Source organism: Callithrix jacchus, chromosome 5 (assembly GCF_049354715.1).
Source record: "Callithrix jacchus isolate 240 chromosome 5, calJac240_pri, whole genome shotgun sequence".
NCBI classification, from domain to species: domain Eukaryota; kingdom Metazoa; phylum Chordata; class Mammalia; order Primates; family Cebidae; genus Callithrix; species Callithrix jacchus.
The window spans coordinates 123,414,873-123,440,139 of record NC_133506.1 but is presented as its reverse complement, the minus strand read 5'-3'; the positions used below and the strand labels follow the sequence as shown (position 1 = coordinate 123,440,139).

At 39.9% G+C, this 25,267-nt stretch overlaps 1 protein-coding gene across 35 annotated transcripts in view; it reads right to left on the bottom strand.

Moving 5' to 3' along the window:
• Window positions 1–25,267, bottom strand: part of CEP112 (centrosomal protein 112) — a 705,692-nt gene that overhangs the window by 340,018 nt on the left and 340,407 nt on the right. The gene's annotated exons all lie outside the window — the stretch shown is intronic.

Here is a 25,267-nt window from a genome sequence, read left to right as displayed (position 1 = left end):
TATTTCCTGACAATCCTTACTGTTCTTTGGTGTGTAAATGCATCATTCCAATTAGTCCCTTTGTTTTCACGTGGATTTGTTCTCTCTGAGTGTCTGTATCTCCGTGGTGCCCTGTTTCATAAGGACATTGATCATACTGGATTTAGGGCCCATCTTAATCCACCATCACCTAATTTTAACTTGATCACAACTGCAAAAATACTGTTTCCAAATGGTATCACATTCACAGTTTCTGTGTAGACATGAAATTTTGAGGGGGACACCATTAAACTCAGGACATGACTTCAATGGCTATTGCTTTGTCATTCACTTCTAACTGCAATGTGGCCAAAGAATGTAGTATATTTCCCATTAAGTCTTTGCAAATTTTGAGAATGTTTGATGGCAAGTTATATAGCCAATTTTTTAAAAGCTTCAAGTATGAGTGCTAAGAAATGTGTATTCTATATTTTCTACAGTTTTCCAGTACTATATTCTATACAGGCTCATCATGTCAAACTTGTTACATTGTTGAAATCTTCTGTCACTTACTTATTGCCACCAACACATTAGCCAGCAATGCAACATTTTCTAAAACACAATGATAAATGTTTCATTTCATGCCTGATGTACTTTCAAAAAGCACTGCATAAATCAACATTTCCTTGACTAGAAACCAGAAAAATAAAAAAGCAACTGTAATCCAAATGTCGCATTAAGATGCTGGGAATAAGAATACAAAGCTAAATGATGAGAAGTTGCTTTGGTCAAAATATCTACAAGAATTATTTCATTTTCAATACAAATATTATATTCATCCTATTTTTAATTTGAACAATTTTGTGATTTTTACTTGATAAATAATAATTGCTATAATTTTGAGTATTTACTTGCATCAGGCATCTTATACAGATTATTTTAATCTTCATAACAACCCAGTAGGATAGATATTAATATACAAAGTTTTCCTTATTTTAGATTGTGTTCAGTATATATTAGCTCAACTATTAGCCCTGTGGCTTCTCTACACTAGACTGGAAAAGACATCTAGAAGAAAAACCCATTTATGTTAGAGGAAAGACAATGCTTTCTAGTAATAAATCTGAGCCTTTGAGAAGGGAGGTGATGGGATGTCCCATTTATATTTGGACTCTCTAAGAAAAGCTTACTTGTACTAGTCCCAAAGGAATGTGTGAAAGGACTTTATATAAAAGGCTGATTCTTGTAAACCTGTAGTAGAAAAAATTAGTTATTTTCTTTATTCAGGAAATCTATGCAATGTTTAACATTTATTTGTTTCTCTATTTCACAGATTGATATCTGTATATCAATATTCAGCTGTAGATCAACTGTCCATGGAAACAAAGTCTTTTACTTTTTGTTCTTTGTTTTATAATGATTCCTTTGAACCCAAGGGAAGAGACAGTCAATGCAATTGGACTCTGAAATCGAGAATACATCTTCTAAAAGCAGACAAACTTGAACAGTGACAACGGTTATGTTTTTGGGAGGCAAAACATTCATCACTGCACTGTTTACAATAGCAAAGACCTGGAACCAACCCAAACGCCCATCAATGATAGACCGGACAAAGGAAATGTGGCACATATACACCGTGGAATACTACACAGCCATAAAAAATGATGAGTTCATGTCCTTTATAGGGTCATGGATGAATCTGGAAACCATCATTCTCAGCAAACTGACACGAGAACAGAAAATCCAACACCACATGTACTCACTCATAGGTGGGTGTTGAACAATGAGAACATGTGAACACAAGGAGGGGAGTATCACACACTGGGGTCAGTTGGGGGTGCTAGAGGAGGGACAGCAGGAAGGTAGGAGGGTTGGGAAGGATAACATGGGAGAAATGCCAGATATAGATGATGGAAGGATGGAGGCAGCAAACCACCTTGCCATGTACGAACCTGCATGATCTGCACATGTACCCCAGAACCTAAAGTACAATTAAAAAAAAAAGCTCAGAAATATCAATGTGGCAGGGTAGGATGGGCTGCTGTCTCCCTTCCCCAAAATCAATCCTGGAGAAAGCACACAGGAAGCATGAATCTGAGATACTAATGGTAATAACAATAATAAAATATCAAAAGTAAATTCTGAGAAGCTCCTGGGTGGAGTAACAACAGTCCTAAACTGGAGAATATACATGTGCAAAAAAGAAGAGGGTGCAGGCAGGGGAAGAAAATAATAGAAAACTGCTGTAAGAAGGTGGGTTGCAGGAATGCTTTACTTTCTGCTCTTCTCCCTCTTTTGTTTCCAGGTAAAATCATATCTGCTCCATTACCATGTTGGGAGCAAGAGCTCAACATGGTGTTGACATCAGTCAGTCAATACCAAGGAAAGCAAAAGCCTTCTTTGGGTGAGGAGTTGGAGAAACAGGTGCAGACTTATCTGATCTTCCTGGGAATTCCCCCTTCCACACTCTTCCTCCAAATTTCCAGGATGAATGACTTAGTCATTAGACATTTATTTCTGGGTTGCTTAGGTACATTCCTGAGCAGCAGGTTTTCCTGATGAAGTAACTGTGAAAGGGAGTGGTGTGGCAATGAAGGGCTCTGTCTTAGGGTTCATAATCTCCTTCTTCCATGAGCTCATCCAGCAGACCAGGGACTAGAGGCAGCCCTTCTGTTCTTTCCCAGTCAGGCTATCTGATAGGCCCAGGGGAAAATGAGCTTCCTGGCCAAAGCAAATAAACCTTAGGAGCGAAACGACTACCAAAAAGAGACACCTAAATAACATATATTATCTGAAGCAGTATAATTGGAACAGATGAATCAAGAATTTTTTAAAATGCATAATAGGCTAGGTATGGTGGCTTATGCCTGTAATCCCAGCACTTTGAGAGGCCAAGGCCGGTGGAGCGCTTGAGCCTAGGAGGTCAAGACCAGCCTGGGTAACATAGTAAGGCTCCTTCTCTACAAATGCTACAAAAATTAGTCAGGTGTGGTGGGGTGCACCTGTAGTCTTGCTACTCAGGAGGCTGAAGACGGAAGATCAGTTGATCCCAGGAGGCTGCAGTGAACCGTGATCATACTCTGCACTACAGCCTGGGCAACAGAATGAGATCTTATCTCAAAAAAAGTCCCTAATAAACATACAAACAGTAACATAGATACTTAATATACTGAAAGTGTAATGGAAGAAGTTACAGATATGAAACTGCAATTAATAAGTCATAAAAGAAGGAAAAAGTGAAAATGACAGGAAAAAGTAAGTTAGCTAAAGCCAAAGAAAATAATTGTGCATTGGAAGGATGCACAGGATAGAAGAACTCCCCTGGGAAGAGCAGAGAAAGATAATAGTATAGAAAATGCAAAAGAAAAGCTAATATTTGTAGAGGACAAGAAGTGACAACATCTAAATAATAGTCTGAGAAAAATAGCTATGGAAAGATTTTATCCACATTCAAGCCTATTTGAAAGTCTGCTTTTTATCATACACTGCATCACCTCAAAGTACTAAGAATTTCTCACAAGAGTATGTATTTATTGTACTTAATTAATCTGTTATTATGCATCTCTGTCTCCCAATTTTCACTATGGTTAGTACAAAGTTAACACCCAAAATCCATAAAGGCCTAATGTCTTTTTGAAAATTAAAAAGCAGATCTTTTTTATAGATTTGGGAGCACAAGTACAGTTTTATTACTTGGGTATATTGCACAGTGGTGAAATCTGGGCTTTTAGTGTAACTATTATCCAAATATTACACACTGTGCCCACCAGGAAATAAAAAAAACAAAAATGTTAGTTTCTGAAAGGCACTGAGACCATTCCAAATTGAATTTCAGTCTCTGTCAATGTGTATAAAAATATTTTTATGCACATTGTCATCACTGTATAGATACTGTTCTATATTTCACACACCCAATTTTAATTTAATTCCCATTTAGTGGCCCCTGGTATTTCATCCTTCAAGTACAGGGAAATCACAGAGATGCTGTGGGTTTGGTTCTGGATCACCTCAATAAAGCGAATATTGCAATGAAGTAAATATCTCAGTGATATTGGTTGGTTTCCCAGTGCATATAAAAGTTATATACTATTCAGGAGTGTTCAAGGGAGAGAACACAGTCATGGGTTTTTTTGTTTTTGTTTTTGAGATGGAGTCACCCAGACTGGAGTGCAGAGGTGTAATCTCGACTCTCTGCAACCTCTGTCTCCCAGGTTCGAGCAATTCTTCTGTCTCAGCCTCCCCAGTAGCTGAAACTACAGGCGCCTGCCACCATGCCTGGCTAATTTTCATATTATTTAGTAGAGACAGGGTTTCACCATATTGGTCAGGCTGCTCTTGAACTCCTGATCTCTTTTAGTTTCTGTTTCTGCTGGGCCAGTAAAGCCCCTTCCTCATCTCTCTTTTCCGCTTATCACTAGGGATAGAAACTAAAAACCATGGCTTCTGGCTGCTAAAAGCCTAAAGCAAAATAAAACAGAACCACAACAACAGCAAAATAAGGTGGGTTGGACAAGTTTGCAGTTTACTTAGTGAGCATTATGTCTAAAAAACAATGTACATTCCTTAATTTAAAATACTTTATTGCTAAGAAGTATTAACAATCATCTAAGCCATTCTTAAGTCCCAATCATTTTTGCTGCTGGAGAGACTTGTCTTGATATTGATGACTTGCTGACTAACCAGGGTGGTGGTTGCTGGAGGTTGGGGGACTGTTCCAATTTCTTAAAATAAGACAAAAATGAAGTTTTCCATGCTGATTGATTTCCTTTACAAAAGATTTCTCTGTAGCATGCAAAGCTGTTTCATGGCATTTTATCCACAACAGAACTTTTTTCAAATGGAAGTGAATCCTCTCAAACTTGCTACTGCTTTATCAACTAAGTTTACAGAATATTCTAATTCTTTTATTGTCAGGTCAACAATGTTCCCAGCATCTTCACCATGTATGGGTTCCATCTCAATAAATTACTTTCATGATCATCCATAAGAAACAGCTCCTCATCCATTCAAGATTGATCTTACAGCAATTGAGTCACATCTTCAGACACATCTCTAGTTCTAGTTCATGTGCTATTTCCATCACATCTGCAGTGACTTCCACTGAAGTCCTGAACCCCTCAACGTCATCCACAAGGTTTGGAATCAACTTCTTCCAAATCCTGTTAATGTTGATATTTTCACCTCTTCCCATGAATCACAAATGTTCTTAATGACATCTGGAATGTTTAATCCTTTTCAGAAAGTTTTCAATTTACTTTGCCAAGATCCATCAGAGAAATTACTATCTATGACCATTATAATCTTATGAAGTACATTTCTTAAATAACACGACTTAAAAGTTAAAATGACTCCTTGATCCATGGATAATAGAATGGATGTTGCGTTAGCAGGCATGAAAATGACATTAATTTCCTTGTACATTTCCATCAGAGCTCTTGGATGACCAGGTACATTGTCAATGCACAGTAATTTTTGAAAGGTATCTTTCTTTTCTGTGCAGCAAATCTTAAGAATAGGCTTACGATATTCAGTAAACCAGTCTCTAAACAGATGTGCTGTCATCTAGGCTTTCTTATTTCATTTAGAAAGCAGTGGCACATTAGATTTAGCATCGTTCTTAAGGGCCCTAGGATTTTCAAAATGATAAATGAGCAATGGCTTCAACTTCAAGTCACCAGCTGCATTAACCCCTAACAGGAGAGTCAGTCTGTCCTTTGAAGTTTTAAAGCTAGGCATTGACTTCTCTCTAGCTATGAAAGTCCTAGATGGCACCTTCTTCTAAAAGAAGGCTCTTTCGTATACATTGAAAATCTGTTGTTTAATGTAGCTACTTCCATCAGTGATCCTAGCTAGATCTTCTGACTAGTTTGCTGCAGCTTCTACATCAGCACTTACTGCTTCACCTGCACTTTTATGTTACAGAAATGGCTTCTTTCCTTAAACCTCATAAACCAACTTCTGCTAGCTTCAGTCTTCTTCTGCAGCCTCCACACCTCTCACAGCCTTCAAAGAATTGAAGAGAATTAAGGCCTTGCTCTGGATTAGGCTTTGGGTTAAGGGAATATTGTGGCTGGTTTGATCTTCTACTTAGATGTCTAAAACTTGCTCTATATCAAGCAATAATGCTGTTTTGTTCTTATTATTCATGTGTTCACTAGAGTAACAGTTTTAGTTATTTAATTTAATTTCATTCAAAAACTTTTCCTTTGCTTTCACAACTTGGCTAATGATTTGGCACAAGAAAGCTAGCTTTCAACCTGTCTTGGTTTATAACATGCCTTCCTTTCTAAGCACAATCATTTCTATCTTTTGATTTAAAGTGAGAGATGTGTGACTCTTCTTTACATTTGAATAATGAGAGGTCATTTTAGGGTCATTTGGCTTAATTCAATATTATTGTGTTGCAGAAAATAGGAAGGCCCAAAAAGAAAAAGAAAGATAAGTCAAAGTACAGGAATACCTTTGTAATGTTTTTTCCTAGTCGCTCTACAAAAACACTAAATCTATTGCCAGTGTGAACAACAGTGTATGTTTCGGTATCTGAGAGAAAAATATTTTTTCTTTTTTGAGAGAAGAAAAGAAAAAAAAGGAGTGAAGGAGAGGAAGAAAGAGGAAGAAAAAGAGGGAGAGAGAACAGAAATGTTGCTTTATTCTAAAAAATGGGTATTAATAATGTCCACTGAATATTTCATTTACACCTATGAGTAGGTGTGATGTGGTATTGACAAGAATGTATATTTTGCGTATTTAAAGTGTAGAGCTCTATAAATATTTATTAAGTTTACTTGTTCCAGATCTGAGTTTGAGTGCTGGATATCCTTACTAATTTTCAGTCTCATTGAGTCTAAGTCTCTATGTATCTGGGTGTTAGGATCATTAGCTCTTACTGTTGCATTGATCCTTTTACCACTGTATCTTTGTTGCTTTAAAATCTATTTTATCAGATACGAGAATTGAAACTCCTGCTTTTTATTTAATTTATTTGTGCTCTCTATTTGGTTGGGAAATCTTTCTCCATCCCTTTGTTTGGAGTCTTTGTGTAACCTTGCATGTGAAATGGGTCTGGATGTAGCATACCATTGGGTTTTGGCTGTATCTTTTGATTGGGGGATTTAGTCGATTTAAATTTAGGATTACTGCTATTTGATGTTATCTGGCTGTTTTATCCATTCGTTGATGTAAATTCTTCTTTATGTTGATGCTCTTTACTTCTTGGTATATTTTTATAAAGGCTAATACTGGTTGTTTCTTTCTGTGTGTAATGCTTCTTTCAGAAGCTCTTGTAAAGCAGGCCTGGTGGTAATAAAATCTCTGAGCACTTGCTTGTTCATAAAAGATTTTATTTTTCCTTCAGTTGTGAAGCTTAGTTTGGCTGGATATGAAATTCTGGGCTGAAAGTTCTGTTCTTTAAGGATGTTGAATATTGGCCCCCACTCTCTTCTGGCTTGTAGGGTTTCTGCTGAGAGATCTGCTGTCTGATAGGCTTCCCTTTGTGGGTAGCCTGACCTTTCTCTCTGGCTGCCCTTAGTATTTTCTTCTTCATTTCAACCCTGGTGAATCTAACGATTATGTGCCTTGGGGTTGCTCTTCTTGAGGAATATCTTTATGGTGTTCTCTGTATTACCTGGGGTTGAATATCGTCCTGCTTTGCTAGGTTAGGAAAATTTTCCTGAATAATATCCTGAAGAATATTTTCCAGCTTGGATTCATTCTCTCCATCGCATTCAGGTACACCTATCAAACATAAATTTGGTCTTTTCACATAGTCCCACATGTCTTGGAGACTTTGCTCATTCCTTTTTATCCTTTTTTCTCTAATCTTGTCTTCTCATTTTATTTCATTAAGTTGAACTTTGACCTCTGATATCCTTTCTTCTGCTTGAACAATTTGAGTGTTTAAACCTGTGCATACTTCTCGGAGTTCCCGTATTGTGTTCTTCAGTTCCATTAATTCACTTATATTCCTCTCTAAGTTGTCTATTCTCATTAGGATTTTGTCAAACCTTTTTTCAAAGTTTAGTTTCTTTACATTGGGCTACAACATGTTCTTTTAACTCACAGAAGTTTCTTATTATCCATCTTCTGAAGCCTGATTCTGTTAATGGGATGTGCTCGTTCTCCATCAAGCCTTGTTCCCTTGTTGATGAGGAACTGTGATCCTCTTTAGAGGGAGAGGCATTCTGATTTTGAGTATTCTCAGCCTTTTTATGCTGGTTTCTTCCCATCATTGTAAATTTATCCACCTGTCATCTTTGTAATTACCAACTTTCAAATCAGGTCTCTGAGTGGACATCCAAGTTGTTAATTCCCAGGGCCGAAATATGAGCAACCCACTGCACCGGCCAAAACAGCGGCAATAAGACTGATGGTGCATTTCTGCCCAGGAATCTCCAGTCTGGCTTCCTTCTTGAGTCTGTAATAGGTGACTCTGCCTTTCCAGATCTCCAAACATCGGTCAGAAGGGTAACCAGTCCCGTTTACTCTGCACCCAGAGCTGCCGCGCCGAGGTGCCAGCAAAACCGCTGCACTGGCCACAAGAGTTGTGCTGGTGACCCATGCGGCTCCTCCACTAGGAATCTTCTGCTCCGTGAGTGACAAAAATTTGTCTGAAAGTGTGGCATCCTCTCGTTCTCTGTGCTTTCACTGGGAGCTGCAATCCCGAGATGTTAGCGATCAGCCATCTTGGATCGTTCTCCGAGGAAAACATTTTTAATTGCCAGCATTATGCAATGACTTTAGTTCAATACTGATATGCAAATAGAAAAACAATACTCAAAAATGCATTAACAATTTATGGAAGAAATAGAATATTAAACAAAAGAACTTAATGCACAAGATCTATATGAGGAAAAGTATGAAACTGTGAAGAAAGATGATATAGTTTAAATGTTTGTCCCCTCCAAATCTCAGGTTAAAATGTGATCTCCATTGTTGAAGGTGGGACCTGGTAGGAGGTGCCTGGGTCATTGGGGTGGATCTCTCATGAATGGCTTGGTACCATTCTCGCGGTAATGAGGAAATTCTCTGTTCATGCAATAGTGCGTTGTTTAGAGGAGTCTGGCACCTTCCCCTCACACTCTTTGCTTTCTCTCTTGTCATATGACCATATGAGCTGCCTGCTCTTCCTTCACTTCTGCCATGAATGGAAGCTTCCTGAGGCCCTCACCAAAAGCAAATGCTGATGCTATACTTGTACCGTCTGCAGCACCGTGAGCCAAATAAACTGCTAGCAATGCTCTGATTCTAAAGCTCATATGAAAAGGCAAAAGACCTAGAATAACCAGCACAATACTGAAGAAAAGAACAAAGTTGGTGACACCCAGATCCGCCTGGCTGCGGCTGCCTCTCCATGCCACTTTGACTGAAATAAATTGATGTTAAATGTGTGAGTTTATGAGGGGAGGACTCAAGATGGCACTGTGAGAACAACCCAGGATTGAACCTCTCGGTGAATCTGCGAAGAGGTGAGTCACAGCTGCATTTCCAGACAGATCTTTGTTGCCCACAGAACGGGGAAATTCCCAAGTATAAAGGAGACACGGGACACCAGGCAGAAGTACTGCCTGGCGAAGCCGGCAGCCGGGGTGGCGGCGGCCGGCCCTACCCAGCGCTCCCCACAGGGCGTGCTTGTCCGGGTGCCCTGTTGAACCGGCAACCTGAGACTTGAGAGGGCTGAACTTGAGACTGAATGGGACTTGGACAATGGGCCAGCCCAGGGAATTGCAGGGACACAGCGTTTGGGGTAGCTCAGTGGGACGGACAAAATGATGATTCCAAATGCTCCGCATGCAGACGGTCCCTGAGACGCTCCGTGGGGGAGGGGCATCCACCATTACCGAGGCAACCCGCCCCTATTGAGATACACGCCCACTGCTGACGCAGCCTGCCATTGCCGAGGCAACCAGCCCCTACTGAGATACATGCCCACTGCTGACGCAGCCTGCCGTTGCCGAGGCAACCCGCTACAACAGAGAGACTCTGCCACAGGGCGTAGCCCGTGGCGGAGACTGCAGCAAAAGAGCAGAGCCTGCAGCAGCAGGGTGAACCACACAACAGCAGGGCGAAGCCTCGGCCGGCAAATAGTGACTAGACTGACTCCAAGCTGGGCAGGAAACCTCAACGGACATCCAAAAATAAAGCCCGAACCCACCAAGACAGAGCATTTGAGAAAAAAAGGGTTTTTTAATGAGCTCTGTTGCAGCAGAATCAAACATAGCAGCCTAACAGCCCTGAATGAACAACAGAGCTCACAGCTCAGCAATTAAGCTCCTATACAGTACAGACTGTCTCCTCAAGCAGCTCCCTGACCCCTCTATATCCAAAAGACTGACATTTGGCAGGCATCATCCTGGGACAAAGATAGCAGAAAAAGAAACTGGTAGCATCCCTCACTGTTCTGCAGCTGCTATAGGTGCACCCCAGACAAGCAGGGCCAGGAGTGGACCTCAGCAGTCGTACAGCGAAGGGGCTAGGCTGGTAGCAGGAAAACCAAGTAACAGAAATACTTCATCACCAACAATCTGGGTGTCCACTCAGAGACCCAATCGAAAAGTCAGCAACTACGCAGACGACAAGTGGATAAATACACAAACATGGGAAGAAACCAGCGCAAAAAGGAGGAAAACACCCGAAACAAGAACACCTCACCTCCTAGAAAGGACCAAAACTCCTCACTAGCAAGGGAACAAAGCTGGACGGAGAATGACTGTGATGAAATGACAGAACTAGACTTCAGAAGGATATCTTAGAGAGGAATATGAATGAACTGAAGGAGCTGAAAAACACAATACAAGAACTTCGCGAAGCATGCACAAGTTTCAATAGCCGAATTGACCAAGCAGAAGAAAGAATATCTGAAGTCGAAGATCAACTCAATGAAATAAAACGAGAAACCAAGATCAGAGAAAAAAGCGCAAAAAGGAGTGAACAAAGTCTCCAAGAAATGTGGGACTATGTGAAGAGACCTAATCTACGTTTGATAGGTGTACCAGAAGGGGACGAAGAGAATGATTCCAAGCTGGAAAATACTCTTCAGGACATCATCCAGGAAAATTTCCCCCACCTAGCAAGGCAGGCCAACACTCAAATGCAGGAAATACAGAGAACACCACAAAGATATTCCGCAAGAAGGGCAACCCCAAGGCACATAATTATCAGATTCAACAAGGCTGAAATAAAGGAGAAAATACTAAGGGCAGCCAGAGAGAAAGGTTGGGTCACCCACAAAGGGAAGCCCATCAGACTAACAGCAGATCTCTCGGCAGAAACACTACAAGCCAGAAGAGAGTGGGGGCCAATATTCAACCTCCTTAAAGAAAAGAACTTTCTTTCTTTTTCTTGCCTGATTGCTCTGGCTAGAACTTCCAGTACAATATTGAATAGGAGTGGTGAAAGAGGGCATCCTTGTCTAGTGCCGGATTTCAAAGGGAATGCTTCCAGTTTTTGCCCATTCAGTATGATATTGGCTGTTGGTTTGTCATAAATAGCTTTTATTACTTTGAGATACGTTCCATCAATACCGAGTTTATTGAGTGTTTTTAGCATAAAGGGGTGTTGTATTTTGTCAAATGCCTTCTCTGCGTCAATCGAGATAATCATGTGGTTTTTGTTTTTGGTTCTGTTTATGTGGTGAATTACGTTGATAGACTTGCGTATGTTGAACCAGCCTTGCGTCCCCGGGATGAATCCTACTTGATTATGATGAATAAGTTTTTTGATTTGCTGTTGCAATCGGCTTGCCAATATTTTATTGAAGATTTTTGCATCTATGTTCATCATGGATATTGGCCTGAAGTTTTCTTTTCTTGTTGGGTCTCTGCCGGGTTTTGGTATCAGAATGATGTTGGTCTCGTAAAATGATTTGAGAAGGCTTCCCTCTTTTTGGATTGTTTGAAATAGTTTTAGAAGGAATGGTACCAGCTCCTCTTTGTGTGTATGGTAGAATTCGGAAGCCAAATTGTCTCTATTTGCAGATGACATGATAGTATACCTAGAAGACCCCATCACGTCAGCCCAAAAACTCCTGAAACTGATAAGCAACTTCAGCAAAGTCTCAGGATATAAAATCAATGGCAAAAATCACAAGCATTCCTATACACCAATAACAGACTTAACGAAAGCCAAATCAAGAACGAACTACCATTCACAATTGCTACAAAAAGAATAAAATACCTTGGAATACAACTCACAAGGAACGTAAGGGACCTCTTCAAGGAGAACTACAAACCACTGCTCAACGAAATCAGAGAGGACACAAACAGATGGAGAAACATTCCATGTTCATGGTTAGGAAGAATTAATATTGTGAAAATGGCTACACTGCCCAAAGTAATTTACAGAATCAACGCTATCCCCATCAAGCTACCATTGACTTTCTTCACAGAACTGGAAAAAACCACCAGGAACTTCATATGGAACCAAAAGAGAGCCTGCATAGCCAAGTCAATTCTAAGCAAAAAGAACACAGCGGGGGGCATCACACTACCGGATTTCAAACTATACTACAAGGCTACAGTAATCAAAACAGCATGGTACTGGTACCAAAACAGAGATATAGACCAATGGAACAAAACAGAGGCACCGGAGGCAACACAACATATCTACAACCATACAATCTTTGATAAACCTGACAAAAACAAGCAATGGGGAAAGGATTCCCTGTTTAACAAATGGTGTTGGGAAAACTGGCTAGCCATGTGTAGAAAGCAGAAACTGGACCCCTTCCTGACACCTTACACTAAAATTAACTCCAGATGGATTAAAGACTTAAACATAAGACCTGGCACCATAAAAACCCTAGAAGGAAATCTAGGCAAAACTATCCAGGACATAGGAGTAGGCAAGAACTTCATGAACAAAACACCAAAAGCATTGGCAACAAAAGCCAAAATAGACAAATGGGACCTAATCAAACTCCACAGCTTCTGCATGGCAAAAGAAACAGTCACTAGAGTGAATCGGCAACCAACAGAATGGGAAAAAATTTTTGCAGTTTACCCATCTGACAAAGGGCTGATATCCAGAATTTACAAAGAATTCAAACAGATTTACAGGAAAAAAACAAACAAGCCCATTCAAAATTGGGCAAAGGATATGAACAGACACTTTACGAAAGAGTACATATATGAGGCCAACAATCATATGAAAAAATGCTCATCGTCACTGGTCATCAGAGAGATGTAAATCAAAACCACACTGAGATACCATCTCACGCCAGTTAGAATGGCGATCATTAAAAAATCTGGAGACAACAGATGCTGGAGAGGATGTGGAGAAAAAGGAACACTTTTACACTGTTGGTGGGAGTGTAAATTAGTTCAACCATTGTGGAAGACAGTGTGGCGATTCCTCAAGGCCTTAGAAATAGAAATTCCATTTGACCCAGCAATCCCATTACTGGGTATATATCCAAAGGACTATAAATCGTTCTACTATAAGGACACATGTACACGAATGTTCATTGCAGCACTGTTTACAATAGCAAAGACCTGGAATCAACCCAAATGCCCATTGATAATAGACTGGATTGGAAAAATGTGGCACAGATACAGCATGGAATATTATGCAGCAATCAGAAATGATGAATTTGTGTCGTTTGTAGGGACATGGATGAATCTGGAGAACATCATCCTCAGCAAACTGACACAAGAACAGAAAATGAAACACCGCATATTCTCACTCATAGTGGGTGATGAAAAATGAGAACACATGGACACAGGGAGGGGAGTACTAAACACTGGGGTCTATTGGGGGAAAAAGGGGAGGGCTGGTGGGAAGAGGAGGTGGGGAGGTATAGCCTGAGGAGAAATGCCAAATGTGGGTAAAGGGGAGAACGGAAGCAAAACACACTGCCATGTGTGTTCCTACGCAACTGTCTTGCATGCTCTGCTCATGTACCCCAAAACCTAAAATGCAATAAAAAAAATAAACTAATTAAAAAAAAAAAAGAACAAAGTTGGAGGATTCAAATTACCTGATTTAAAGACTTACAATAAAGCTGCAGTAATCAAGACAGTGTCGGCATGGTATTTTCAAAAATAACCAGACAGATAGATTAATTAAACAGAACAGAGAGCCCAGTAATAGACCCACAAAATATAGTAAACAGATCTTTGACAATGAAGCAATGGCAATTTAATAGAAAAGTTTTTTCAACCAAATGGTGCTTTAACAATTTAAATATCTAAACGTAAAAAAAAAAGTCTAGACATTAAGTTTTTATCTTACACATTTCACAAATACTCAAAATGTATCATAAAACAGAATTTAAAACACTAAACGTTAAAACTTATAGGAGAAAACAAAGGAAAAATTTTAGTGGACCTTAGATATGACAATGTGTTTTTAGATAGAACATTAACAGAATCCATGAAGGAAAAATATTGATAAGTTATGGTATTAACATTTTTAAAACATCTTCTCTGTGGAAGACACTATTAAGAGTGTGAAAAGATAAGCCACAGACTGTTTTGCAAAAATATTTGCAAAACATGTATGTGATAAAGAACTTGTGTCTAAAATATATAGCAAACTTAACTGGAACTACAGGGAAAGACAAATCCACCATTCTAGTAGGAGATTTCATCATTTATGAAAAATATATTAACTATTTATGGAAGAAACAGAATATAACAATGTATAAAATCTATATGTTACAAGCTATGAAACTGCAAAGAAAGTTTATAAATATATTTACATGTATATATATATACAAGTGTGGATAATGCTGTAAGAAACTGGTGGTATCAGAGACAAATTTTTGACAAAAAGTCAAAACAGCTGAAGAGGAGCAACCTAGCAATGAAGATTTATGAAGCAAGTATATTCAATAAAAACCCAAATGAGCTGGACAGAGAAAACTGTATAAATAATCTTTCAATGCAAAGACATAGACATGTACCCACAGGAAACAACAGCAAACAGGGAACCATGACTTCCCTAAAAGGACAAAGCAAAAATCCAGTGACTGACCTTAACAAGATGGCAGTCTGTGAGCTCTCTTCAATTGTGACCAACAATTCAAAACAGCAGTTTTGCATGGACACAGAGAGGGAAACAACAGACAATGGGGCCTATTGGAAGGTAGAGGGAAGGAGAGAGTCAGGAAAAATAACTAAAGGGTCTTGCTTGCTATGTTGTGCAGGCTGCTCTCAAACTCCTGGGCTCAACTGATCCTCCTGCCTTGGCTGCCCAAAGTGGTGGAATTACAGGTGTGAGCCGCTTTACTCAGCCACACACATAACACTTTAAATTACTCATAGTTCAAAACAAAATTAAGATAAAATTAAAAGCACTTTGAATTGATGTCTGGAAGGAGACACAAGATACTTTTGACACTTTTTACATTGGTACTATTTTGGGTGGGGATGAGGTGGTTAATGATGACAGTCAGGGGTGAGTGGAAGAGAGTTTACTGTAGCTACTTTTGTGGCTTATAAATTCTTATCAATGTAAACATATTTCCTAATCAAAAGTGAATTTATAACATTTAATTAAAATACCTAGAAATAATTGATAATGAAAACAGAACTTATCAAATCTTGAAGGATGAAGCTAAAATGAGAGAAATGTGTAGATATAACCTGCCATTTATTTTTAAAAGGTTAATTATTAATGAAGTAGGCAACCAGTTTAAGAAGTTAGAAAGATGGAGCAATTTCTGGTAAGACTGATCAAAAAACAAAGTGCACATAAACAATATTAGGAATAAAAATAAAGCTATGGTAACATTAACGATAAAAGAATATTAATAACTAACATTAAATTTTAAAAAAGGGTATACTATAGATCATTAGAAATAAAAAAGTACAATATTTAGTATGCCAACAGCTGGAGAATCTAGGTGAAATGGACACATTTCCATGAATACATAAAATGCTGAAAGAAAAAACAGAAAGCTAAATAATCTAATATAAATAAGAAAATTTGTAGTCAAAAATCTTTCAACAAAAAAAAGATTGAGTTCATATAATTTTACAGGTGAGTTCTATAAAAATCTTCCATGGGACAGGTCACTCTAGTCTTTTACAAACTTTTCCAGAGAAGAGAGAAATAGAATACTCACAAACCAATATAAAGATTATAATATTGATTCCAAATGATGACTGATACAGGAAAAAAATAAAAATTCCAGGACAACTCACTCATGATCACATACATGCAAATATGAAATTATTAGCAAATCAAGTCTAATAATGTATAAAAATGAAATATGTAATCACCAAATTCTAGAGAATTCAAGGACATAAAAATTTATAAATGCCAACAAATATCAAATTTAGATGAAGAGGAAAAATTACTAAACTACAAAAATTTACCAAAACTGACTCCATAAAAAACTGGAAAATGTGAATCATCCTATAACCATCAGAAAAATTAAAATAGTAGTCCAAATTTTCTTTTCCAGAAATAAAATATTAAGCCCAGATGGCCCTATAGGCCAGTTCCACTAAATATTTAGGGAACAAATAATTCATACTGATTCTTTCAGTGGATAGAAAAAGTAGCATCAATCAGCAACTCAGTTTATGAGACTAGCATAACACCAATTTAAAAAATCCAAAAGCAGTCCAAAAAAAAAAAAAATCTCAGGTACATCTCTCAAAACTCATTAGCAAGTCATTAGGAAACTGAATTCAGTGATATTATCTTATAGAAAAAAATTGAATATAACCTAAGGTTGACGTAATGTTTAAAAATAACCTATAATATAATTTATCCCATTAATGCATTAAAAGAATAAACATTGGCTGGGAGTGGTGGCTCACGCCTGTAATTCCAGCACTTTGGGAGGCTGAGGCAGGTGGATCATGAGGTCAGGAGTTTGAGACCAGCCTGGCCAACATGGTGAAACCCCTTCTCTACTAAAAACACAAAAATTAGTTGAGCATAGTGGCAGGCAACTGTAATCCCAGCTACTTGGGAGGCTAAGGCAGGAGAATTGTTTGAACCCAGGAGGCGGAGGTTGCAGCGAGCCGAGATCACACCATTGCACTCCAGCCTGGGTGACAGGGCGATACCCTGTCTTAAAAAAATAAAAATAAATAAACAAGAAAAAACATTATGATTATCTGAATACCCAGAAAAACACTTGATAAAAATTTAACAACAAAAATTGTTAGCAAAATAGAAATAGAAAAGATTATTATTAACCAGGTGAAACGTATCTGACAAAAGACTCAGAAAATTTCATCTATTCTTCATTGTGAAGTTTCAAAATATCCCCTTTAAAACTAGGAAGAGGAAAAGAATGTCTACTATCATTACTTGTATTCCCAAGTATATGACAAGAACATAAAAACAAAACTGGTCTTGGCATGGTGGCTCATGCCTGTAATCCCAGCACTTTGGGAGGCCAAGGCAGGTGGATTACGAGGTCAAGAGTTTGAGATCAGCCTGGCCAACACAGTGAAACCTTGTCTCTACTAAAAATACACACACACACACACACACACACACACACACACACACGCACACAAATTAGCTAGGCATGGTAGAGGGGGCCTGTAATCCCAACTAGTTGGTAGGCTGAGGCAGGAGAATTGCATGAACCCCGGAGGCAGAGGTTACAGTGAACTGAGATGGGGCCACTGCACTCCAGCCTGAGTGACAGTGCAAGACTCTGCCTCAAAAACAAACAAACAAACACCAAAACTATCTTTAATCATAGATGCCATCATGTCATATATAAAAAATGCAAATGAATGTACAAATTATTAGAAATAATAAGAGTTTAGAAGTATGTCTGAATAAATGATCAATGTTGAAAAATCAACTGCAATTTTTATACATCAGCAAAAAATTATAAAGCATTTACAACTAAGACAACAAATAAAGAATCTTAGAAATAAGCCTATCAAAAGATGTGCAAAACCCTACAGAAAAAAGACAAGGTTTTTTGAAAGACATAAAAGGAAGATCTAAATAACTAAGAGATGTATCAGGGTGATGAAAGTCTCTTCATCAGTTCTCTGCAGATTAATAATCTAGAGTGCAAGTCCAATTAAAATTTCAAGAAGAGCTTTCAAGAAACTTGACAAGGTGAATCTAAAATGTACAAGGAAGAACACAGTACCATGACACCCCTAAAATGAAAAGGTAGTGTGGTACTCCCTACAAGAAATGTAGGTCTAATGTGATGTTATCATAATCAACACGGTATAGTCGCATCATAGAGAACAGAAAACAATGGACAAATGAAACACAATTGGGAGCCTAGAAACAGGCTCATACTGGACAGAGCTGGATGTGACAAACCACTGTGTTCTAAAAATTATGCTGACACAAGAAGTTATTAGTATGGGGAAAAATAAAAGCAGGCCCCTATCTTACACAATAGACAAAAATAAGGTATTTCCATTTTTAGGTCTATATCCAGGAGAAATATAACGTTTGTTAAGACAAAAACTTGTCATATGAATGTTCATAGCAGAAATATTCATAACAGCCCCAAAGGAGAACCATCAAGATGTCCATCAACTGATGAACGGACAAATGAAATATAGTCTATCCACACAATGGAATGTTATTCAGAAACCAAAAGAAATAACAAACTAATACATGCTACAAGATGAATGAACCTTGAAAACATACTGAGTGAAGGAAGCCAGTCACCACAAACCGTGTAATTCCAGTATTTTACATGAAATATATGAAATATCTGAAACAGGCCCATCTTTAGAGATAGATTAGATTGGTGGATTGCCTAGGGCTGGGAGTGATTAATGGAAATGAAGAGTGACTGTTAATGGGTCTGAGGTTTTGGAGAGACGTGATACAGTTAACGGAGATGATGGCTTTGCAACTTTGTGAAGGAAGATACTGAAAACCACTGAACTGTACAGTGTAAATAGGTGATTTGTATGGTATGGCAATTATAGCTCAACAAACCTGTTTTTTAAAAAAATCAGTTCTTAGTGGATGAGAGAGCAAATGTGAGACAAAACTTTTAAAACTATGGGAGATGGCTTTATGACTTCAAAGTAAGGAAAGGCAGGACTTAAAGGGCACTAACTGGAAAAGACTGATGAATTAGATTACAATACAATTAAAAACATTCTTCATCAAAAGACACAAGAAAAGAGAACGAAAAACTAAATCATGAACTGGAAGGGGACATCTGCAACATATGTAGTTTACAAAATAATATTATCCAGAATGTCTCCAGTATATCAACAAGTAAAAGATAAATAACCCAAAAGAAAATAAGTAAAATAATGCATGACCTGGCACTTTATAAAAGGCAAAATTTCAGTGCTACATGTGGAAAGGAGCCCAGCTTCATTATTCATCACAAATGCAAATTAAGGCTATTCTGATATCATTTTACAATCACCATATTTGCAAAACTTAAGTAGTCTGACAATACCAAATGTTGGCAAGAATGTGTATCAATGGGTACTTTTACACACAACTGATTTAGGGGTAATGTGACAAAACCATACTCTGAGTTAACCTGGCACTACCTAGGAAAGTTGAACACTTTCATAAGCTGTATCCCAGCAATTTGTAGAGAATCTCTTACACATGAATACCAGGGACATGCTCAAGAACGTACGCAGCAGCGTTTGAAGAACTACATAACTAAACTTGTCCCTAATGGTTGTCACTGATTTATCTTCATACAGTGGGATATTATATACAGCAAAATGAATTAACTAGAGCTGTGCACAAGACAATGGGTGAATCTTAAACGTAAGATACTGAACAAAAAATGCAAACCAGGTTACCTACAACATGCAACCATTTTTATAAAGTTAAAAACAAACAAAAATAATGAATATTTTGTTCAGAAAATATATATATATATCATATATATATGATAAAGCCATAAAACATTATTAGGTAACTATCAACATACCATTATGGATAATGGTTACCTCTGGGGCAGGTGGTCAGGGACACGGGAAAGGAAGGAGCACACAGGTAGTGTTGTAACCAAGCAAGTTGTAAGGAAAAGCGCCACACTCTGAGATTGAATTAGGAGTCCTTTATTGCCAGCGACCGAGAGATGGCTAATGCTCAAAATTCTCTTGGTCCTGAAGAAGGGGCTTGATTCCTTTTTATACCTTGCTTAGAGAAGGGGGGTGGCAAAGAGCAATTTTACAGAAGCAGAACAAGCAAGTTAGTAGAAGGTAGCTGGTAACCAGGAGGCAGGAGGTTCCCAGGATTGTTGGCTACCAAGAGGGGTATACACACACAGTTACCTTGATTGCTGGTTACCAAGGCGGGTAGCAGGGGGGACTTTCCATACAATCAATCACCAAGCGGGGTAGGGTATTCACAATAGCAGGTAGACTCACCAAGCAGGATGTAGTTACAACGGTTACAAGTTTCTGAGAACAGCGTGACCCAGCTGTGCACCCGAAAGACAAATGACAGGGAGGGAGAGGCTAAGATGGAGTTTGTCTGGCTCACATCTAAGATGGAGTCTGTTAGCCTAGCACAGTAGAAGCAGCAATTTTAATAATGTTCTAATTCTCAACTTGAGTGGTCAGTTCATGATGTTCATTTTGTTGTATGCATTTAAATATTAATTATGAGACACATTCTTTGTATCAGACACTAGATAAAAATTTTAGAAAGATGACGTACTTCTCAAAAGATATTTATGCAGCCAACAAATATAATTTTTAAAAAAAGCTCATCATCACTGGTCATTAGAAAAATGCAAATCAAACTAAGATACCATCTCACACCAGTTAGAATGGCGATCATTGAAAAACCAGGAGACAAAGATGCTGGAGAGGATGTAGAGAAACAGAAATGTTTTTACATTGTTGGTGGGAGTGTAAATTAGTTTGACCATTGTGGAAGACAGTGTGGCGATTCCTCAAGGATCTAGAAATAGAAATTCCATTTGACCCAGCAATCCCATTGCTGGGTATATACCCAAAAGAATGTAAAACATTCTACTATAAAGCCACATGCACACATATGTTTATTGTGGCACTATTCACAATAGCAAAGACTTGGAACCAACCCAAATGCCCATCAATGATAGATTGGACAGGGAAAATGTGGCACATGTACACCATGGAATACTGTGCAGCCATAAAAAAGGATGAGTTCATGTCCTTTGTAGGGACATGGATGTAGCTGGAAACCATCATTCTCTGCAAACTGACACAAGAACAGAAAACCAAAGACTGCATTTTCTCACTCTAAGTGGGTATTGAACAATGAGAACATATGGACAAAGGGAGGGGGACATCACATACCAGGGCCTGTTGGAGCGGGTAGCTAGGGGAGAGATAGCAGGGGGTGGAGAGATTGGGGAGGGATAGCATTAGGAGAAATACCTAATGTAGATGATGGGGTAACGGATGCAGCAAATCACCATGGCACATGTAAATCTATGTGACAAACTTGCACGTTCTGCATATGTACCCCAGAACTTAAAGTATAATAAATAAATTTTATTAAAAAAAATGATGCAGAGCTGACAAGAAGAATGCTTCTAAGAGATAATTTCTTAAATTGTAATACAATAATTATTTTTAATACACTGTAAGAGTGCTACTATTTATTATGGAAATGCACATATCCCAACAATTTTTCTTTTTGTTGTGAATATTTCATAGGAGACACTCAATTCTGTTTTTGAATACTACATGGCTTCATTATTCCTTACCTTTGTTTAGCATTTAATAAAGTTAATTAAAAAATAATATATTCTCTTTAGAATAACATATTAGTAGTTCTAGTATACATTTTAGTTATGTATTATTAATATTAACGCCACCAAATTTATTATTTTAAATCATATGAAATATACCAAAATTATTTCTCTATTTTCATTATTCTGGACACAATAAAGACATATTCTTGGATTTAAGCTTATAAATTCAAAAAATACATTATTTTAATCTATAGTCTCTTCTAGTCTTCTAATATTATTTTGTAAATGTCATAGGCAAAAGAATTTTCTTTCATTTTATAAACAACTCCCATAGGGCCTTTAGCATAAAAGAATTTAACCTTCTAAGAAAACATGGCTTTTGCCTTCCAAAGAGAAAAGTTACTAGTAGAAATGACAGATGGTTAGTTTGTTTCTAACAAATTACATATAATAATTAAATGCCAGTCAGGTCTGGTCTGAAGCAGGACAATGGCATGTCATGAATGGGTTCAGGCCATAGGCATGATTAAAAAGAAACAAAACGGTAGAAAACAGGCTATTGGGAGGTTTGAATTCAGAACAGTCTGCTGCAGAGGTGTTCCTAGAAAGGTGAGTGCCTTCTGTGAACTCTGGCTTTGACACAGGTCTCAGATCTTCCAGATTTTTGCTCCTTGGGTAGTTTGCCACTCCATGTGTCCACCTAACCATCCATTACCTCATCAGTCATATTTTAAGACGCTGGTTGTCTATGTTAATGTGCCTGAGTGTCCCCTTCAGAAGAGCTATAGCCTCGTTTATACACAAGATATATCAAGGAAGCAGAATTCTCAAAGGAAGACGGGGATTAGATTTCAAGAGAGGCAGTCCAAGCTCCTGACTTTCTCCTTACTGGAAATTTCTTCTCACAGTGAAAGGGCAAGGACCCTAACAACAGGAGCCCTGGCACCATTCTCCCCTCTTCCTTGACATTCTTTGGCTGGTCACAAACAGAGTTAGTTAGCGATACAGTATGGAAGTGACTAACTTTGGGCAGGCATTACCAGAACTGCTCATTCAGGCTTCTGAGAGCACGATGTCACAGATTTCAAACATACTTGTGTTTCTTATGTGAATTACAGTAAACATAGACTTGAAAGGCTGAGGTGTGCCTGCTCATTGCATCTTTATTATTACAAGGACCTAAAAGCCACAGGACTGAAAACCTCCCAGATGAGTGAAGACATAAAGTGATCATCTAATTTCTCAACTGATCATATGATGTAGAAAAGGGATCAGAGTGCTACTGTAGTCACTATAGCCACTCCTGCAGTTGGCGGGCCTTTTTAGAGGCATGAAAGTGTGTGTGCACGCATGCACACATGAATGTACCTTTTATTCACTTGGTCCTTTCATTTTACTTCATATAGGAAAACTATTTTTTTGTTTGTTTTAGTTTTTTGGGGTGTGTGTGTGTGTGTGTGTTTTCCTTTTTTTTTTTTTTTTTTTTTGAGACTGTGTCTCACTCCGTCACCCAGGCTGGAGTGCAGTGCCCTAATCTTGGCTCACTACAGCCTCCCCTTCCCAGCCTCAAGCGATCCTCCTGTCTCAGCCTCCCCAGCAGCTGGGACCACAGGTGTGTGCCACCATGACTGGATAATTTTGACATTACTTATAGAGACTGGGTTTTGCCACGTTGCCCAGGATGGTCTGGAACTCCTGAGCTCAAGTGATCTGCCCATCTTAGCCTCTCAAAGTGCTGGGATTAGAGGTGTGAGCCATTGTGCCCAGCCAGGAACGACTGTTGCAGTTGGTGTACATGGCTTGAATATGAGTGTGATAACTAACTTATGGTAAGTATCATATAGTGAGAACAAAGCATAATATATATGGAGGAAGTCAAGTTGCTGCATATACAGCTATAATACTGATGGCAGTGATGGACTATCTGGATCTCCGAGGCAGCTCCGAGGCAGCCTACTGCACCACCTGCACCCTTGCACAGCCGGGCAGGACCCGCTTCCAGGCCTGGAGCTTTTGCTGTGGCCTTAACCACCCTCCCTGCCAGTCTCGGGGGTTCATCAGCATGTGGCTGATGGTACAGCTGGGGATTCATGAAGCCAGTCCCAAGAATGTCAGGTTTGTTTGTGCAGGGTTGGCCGGGGTTGCCAGGCCACCTGCACCTTACCTGCCACTGCGGCAGGGAAAATGCAGGGAGAAGGCGGGCAGTCTGCAGAACCCACCGCTCAGAACTCCCCAGAGCCTGCCACCCTGGGAGCTGTTGTGATGGGGCCCAGCCTAGTCACTTGACACTGGGGGAGCAGCAGTCGGGCATGGTGGGGCGGACAGAGAAGGACTCTGAGGTGGAGTTGGGCCCAGGGCAGTGCTGCACCCCACAGAGCCAGTGGGAGCCAGGAGCAGACAGAAGCCTCACTCTCCTGGGTGCAGCTGCGGTCACTCAAGTGGCAGCTGTAGACCTGGGCCTCCCTGTGCTCTTGGGGTCTGGGAGCAGACAGGAGCCCTGCCCTCCTGGGTGCAGCTGCAGCCACCCGGCCACAGCCATGGACCCCAGCATCTCTGCACTCTCAGGGGCCTGGGAAGGCCCCACTTTCCCCAACAGGGTCGGAGAAGTCTGCTCCCACTGCCTGGCCTCTCCCTGCTCCTAGCACCCACTCCAATCCCTGAGCAAGGTTGGGGCTAAGCCCAGGTGCTATTGCAGCCTGGTCAGTTGTGCCCACACAGGAGGCATCGCTGACACACCAACTCCTTCTGCCTCAGTCCCCTCCAGACTTTGAGCATCAATGAGCATGGGAGGGTGGCCCAGGCAGGGCTGAGGGCAGCTGGGCGCTGGCCTGCAGGCACCCCTTGGCACAAACAGCCTAGGCACCATGAATGGCAACAGGAGGCAGACAGGCTTCTGGGCGGAAGGGGGTGGGTTCATGGTGAAGCCCCACCTTCAAGCCAGGGAGGCCCTGAAGCGTGGGAGCTGGCCTGCTGGTCCCTGGTCCCCACAGACAGGAGTGGAAACCTGTGATGCTTTTTCCCAGGCCTGCCCATCGCCGTCCATGGACCAATTGGCAGGTTCTTCCTCCCCTCAGAAGCCCATAAAAAGACCCGGACTCAGCCAGATCAGGAGAGACAAGAAGTAACCAACTGCCGAGAGGAGCTACCCACCTCAGGGTCCCCTCTCTGCTAAGAGCTGAACACTCACTGGGACAACCTGCCTGCAAAGAGGAGGTACCCTCTCTGCTAAGACCTGAACACCTGTCTAGACACCCTGGCTACGGACAGGAGCGACCCACTGCGGGTCTCCTCTGAGCTGTTCTATAGCTCAATAAAGCTCCTTTTTATCTTCCTCACCCTTCACTTGTCTGCATACTTCATTCTTCCTGGACTCAAGACAAGAACTTGGGACCTGCCAAATGGTGGGGCTAAAAGAGGAGTAATACAAACAGGGCTGAAACATGCCCCTTGTTCACCACATTGCAGATGACAAAGAGAGAAGAGAGGAGAGAAGAGCTGCAGCCTTTCAGGGAACCCAGACCTAGGAACTCCCCAAACCAGGGCTGTGACACCCTCTTTAAGACTCTGCAGTTCCTGGCATCTCCAAGCTTCTGAGGGCCACACTGCCTTCCCCTGTGTCAGCCATGGCAGCTGCTTATGGTATGCCTGGTCCAGCCACAACCTTGCAAGGAGCTAGCACGCCTGGAGCTG